Source organism: Macrobrachium nipponense, chromosome 20, assembly GCF_015104395.2.
Source record: "Macrobrachium nipponense isolate FS-2020 chromosome 20, ASM1510439v2, whole genome shotgun sequence".
In the NCBI taxonomy this organism is placed as follows: Eukaryota; Metazoa; Arthropoda; class Malacostraca; order Decapoda; family Palaemonidae; genus Macrobrachium; species Macrobrachium nipponense.
In genome coordinates, this window is record NC_061089.1 from 85,423,349 (window position 1) to 85,428,348 (window position 5,000).

The following is a 5,000-nucleotide window of genomic DNA, read 5'->3' on the forward strand; positions in this document are numbered from 1 at the left end:
CAAGACATCACGAGAGACGACATCATTAGGAATGTCAAAATCATTGGGAGAGCCCCTGACACACGATGTCTGCGCCTCCTAGAAGCGCTGCTCATCCTTGAGCAAAAGCCTCCCCTTAATACCACTCAAGTAGCGTTCCTGATACCGACGTGTGTGAGGAGGACCACGCCCCTTCCCCCCAACGAAAGTACCAGCGCACATGAAACAAACGCCGGACATGAAACACATCATGAGAACAATACCAGGGGTGACATAACTCAGGTAGAAGCCAATCAAGAGGCTCCCAGTGATATCCCCCTCCTGAGAAGGTCTGCAAGACTCATAAACACTCGCCGTATCAGTCACTTTCCCAGGAACCAATGAAAACTCATCCTGCTGGAGAGGTTCTCTAGACTGTACTTGAGAGCCCGCAACATTGCGATAAAGAAGAAGCACTCGCCACTCGAATTCAGTCCCTCAGCAGTCATCACTTGATAATGTCCTGCGGATCAGGAAGAAACGTCGCGTTGGAGAGAGAGAGAGAGAGAGAGAGAGAGAGAGAGAGAATTGTATAAGCAATAATAAACCAAATGACTCATCCGAATTTTCCCATGCGCTTCGGTCCGTTACTGGCCAGTCTAAGCAGAACAACAGAGAAGACTCGCTACAAGATTAATAGTGCTGAAGCAGTAATCGTTTTTAACAAAAACATGTCTACGAGAGGGTCTCCTTCCGAATATTATTATTATTATTATTATTATTATTATTATTATTATTATATTATTATTATTATTATATTATTATTATTATTATTATTATTATTATTACACGAGCAAACTTATGCAAACTGAATCGGAGAAGTTTTCTGAAAACCGCTTTCCTTATTGTGATCCTTTTGTAGTTATGAAAGCTTTCCTGCGAGGGCGCAGCAAAAAATTTAATTAATAAGTAAAAGATATATTCTCCAAATATTATTAGACATGTTTAATAAAACCACAGACATCTATGGAAATTCAGTTCGTACTGTACAGCTACGAATTGCTTTATCTATGTGGGAATATAACAGACATTTTATGAGGACATATCGGGGTGTTTTTTCTTAAAAATATGTCTCTTTGATTCCGTAGCGCAGAGGGGGAAAACTCAGCTGCATTCATATTTAGATTTGCAATTCCTGATCTGGATTCGGATTCATTTGGCTGACGATATATTCAGATGCCTCGGCACAATTTGGCATCATATGCAGCATTTTGCGATATCGCTGCAACGTTTTCTGACATTGAAAAGTATCGTATTCTCAGCCAGTGCTGACAAAAATTACGAGTTGGGTGTATGTTAAACTGATATATTTTTTCCTTTATTGACAACGTGGAGTTAGGCCTCTGTATTCCAATCCAGAAGCTAACTAGAATGAAATGAATTAGCAAATAAATAAATCGCAATGTGGAACAGGCAACATTAAGCTTCAGATGTCTTGATAGATCATTTTTCATTGTTCTCCGTATCCGAATGCAAGGATACAGGATTTTAACTTAAGTCACAAACGTGTTAATCATCCATTTCGTAAATTACTTTCAGCTGAATCTCCTCTCCTAATCAAAGTCGCAGTGCACTTTCCTTGTAAAGCAATAACGCTTAGAGTTGGATCTGTGTTTTCAATTACCTTTTTTCGGCGCATCTAGTCTGATCATTCTGCCAGTCATTTCATAGGCTGATTTGATTGCTTGATGACTAATTTTCACTATGATCAAACCTATTACAGTTATTAGGTTTATTTCCTCTATCTTTTTATCATGGTTAATACTGAAAGCTATGATCAGCCCTTTTCTGTTGAAGGATCACGGACGTGGGATGATCCATTGACTATATGGTCGACCCTTCAATGCTATGTACAAAGGGACCGTCACTCTAAGAGTATTGAAATGTACTCTCAATCCTTCTGTCCTGTCTGATCACGGGGTTGTTATGCAGCTCAACCTATTCTCAATCCTCCTATATTATTCGGTCATGGGACTGTACTGCGTCGTTAAACCATCCCAGTACATTTCGGCTACGCCCTTTTTGGCGCAGATCATTTGACTCCACAGCTTCGGCGATCGACACTTTGGCGTTCGTTATTTTAGCGATGAGCTCTTTTGGCGCCAATTCAGAATAAAAAACGGAAAGTCGAAAGTTGATAAATTAGTCTCCCGCTATGTAATTATTTTTATCATACATCAATACATTTCCTTAAATGTTCCATCCACATACCACACATCAGATTCGCGTAAATTATTTACCCATGGTCTTTTTACCGTTCGTCACATAGAATTAATACTCGTCAGGGATTAATAAACTCTCTGAAAGTAACAGGTTTTGAAGGAGCAGGAATATAAATTGAATTTCATTTCTTCGCACAATTTTTTTTTGTTTTTGTGGCATCATAAATGGCTATGCTGCCAGAGCAGCTTGAGAACTGTTTTTAGTTATATTTACGTTATGCACTTGTTTTGATTTTAGCAACTTTCACACTTACTGATGAAGCACCATGAGAATGTCCGTTCACTTCTTTTACTACCTCATGGTTTTTAGTGTGAATGCGACGTTTAACTCATTCTTTAATTCTCGTCTTCAAAACTTTACAGAAGGATCATTTTTGCTACATTTATCAAACACATATGTAACCGACGTTTGCCAATTTTGCTTTGTCTCTCTATGCACGTTTTTCATACTGCACTTCCTGCATATGGGTGAGATGTTATTTCCTTCTGTTGTTCTTTGAACATACCTGGTTCTAAAGGGCCTCATCTTGCTCCGTTATTAGCATTCCTTCTGTTGTCTTCTTGAGTTCTCCCCTCTGTAGCTACTGCCAAGTTTCATCACTGGCCAGTTCTTTAGTCTGTCTCATGTACTGTCCGTGTATTGGTTTATTGTGCCATCCCTCCGTTCTGTTTGTCACTCTCCTGATTCTGTGTATTTCTGGGTCTTCAATTACTTTTATCAGTTCTTCCCATGCACTCCTGATCCATTTGTCTTCACTGGTTTTCAAATATTCCCCAAGTGCAATATTTGATGCAGTCCTCTATGCTTAGCAGTCTTCTCCCTCCTTCCTTTTGTGTTATATGTAGTCTGTCTGTATTTGGTCTTGGGTGTAGTGCTTTATGTACTGCCATGTGCTTCCTAGTTTTCTGGTCTATGCTGCGGAGTTCAGCTCACGTCCACTCCACTACTCCTGCTCTGTATCTGATTACGGATACTGCCCATGTATTTATGGCTTTCATCATATTTCTGGTGTTGAGTTTTAAGTCTGCATATATTCTTTCCTAACAGTGTCCTCATTTCATGGTGATTTATATCTTCTCCCTCTTTTATTCCCAGCTATTTGTATCCTATTTCATCTATGTATTTGATCCTGTTCCAATCAGGTAGCTTAATCCCTCAGTTCTTGTCACTCTGCCTTTTAGTTTGTTGACCAAGGCAAATATTTCTATTCCGAACTCCATCCTGACATCCCCAGATACAATCCTTACAGTCTGAATTTGGGTATTTATTTCCTTGATGCTCTTATCATGTAGCTTGATGTCGTCCATGAACATCAGATGGGTCATTCCTTTGCCTCCTTTTTTGAATTGGTACCCAACATCCATCTTCAGCAGTACTTTTATCATGGTAATCATGGGTACTACGAAGAGTAGTGGGGACAGTGAGTCGCTTTGAAAGATCCCTCTTCTGATGTTAACCTCTGCTAGTCTTATCCAAGAGTTTGTAAGCATTGTAGTCCAGTTGTGTATTGTACTTTTTGGGAAGCTTATGGTGTTTTCCTCTGTCCTATAATTTTCAGGCATTCTATTAGCTACATGTGTCGTATCATGTCGAAGGCTTTCTTGTAGTCAATCCATGCCATGCTTAGGTTGGTTTTCATTTTCTTACTATTTTTGTTTATCAAGAGCTGGTCTTTTGTGCCCCTACACTTCCTTCTGCAACCTTTCTGGTGTTTGTACCCTCTAAGCAGTTGTATAGCCTTTCAGTGATGATACCTGTTAGTACCTTCCATATTACTAGTAGGCAGGTGATAATCTTGTAGTTACTTGCTATATTCTCCTTGTTCTTGTCTTTCTGTACTAAGGATGCTCTCCCTGTGGTCATCCATTTGGGTGTATGGTTTGTTATTATTATTATTATTATTTTTTTTTTTTTTGCTCATATTATTATTATTATTATTATTATTATTATTATTATTATTATTATTATTATTATTATTTTATTATTATTATTATTATTATTATTATTATTATTATTATTATTATTATTATTATTATTATTATTATTTGAGCATTTAATGTTTCCATCTTTTGCGCGTGATTTGATCAAATTATGTTTTTCATCTTTTGAATCTAAATGTCACACTTGCTCAGTTCATTTCATAAAGGAGGTAGTTTGTATCATAATTTTTCTTATGTCAAATAGGTCCCTCATTTGCGTACTATTTCAAAATCAACGTTGTTTTATGTTAAATGAACTACAGGTATATTAATTAATATTCTCTCGTAATTGCATATTCACTTTCATTTCCATCAGCTCGTTTAATACAGAAAGTTATAGCATTTTTAATTAGATCATACCTTCTCGCACCATAAGCGTATGAATATTCCTCTTCAAAATACAATGGCGAATATTTTGCGTCTTTTTAATATATCACAAATTAAATAAACGTCAATAATAATTCTGACATTATTTGATTACTATTCTCTTCCCGTTTTTTATACATCAAAAGGAAACTCAAATGGAAACCCAAAAATATGCGGCAGTAATTTCACGGCATCAAAGGCTGGATTGCAATTATACCAGAATGAAAAAACGGCGAATTAACACTGATTGTACCTGCACTTAGTTTGGTCCATTTATGTGAATTAACTTCTCGTTTAATCCAAAACATTTTGTGTTTTCCTTGTTTTGCTTCACAGGTCGGTCTTTTAGGATGTTTCTTTTTTTACACACGCAACGAAATGCAACATGACTTACCATTTATAATATGGTCATAC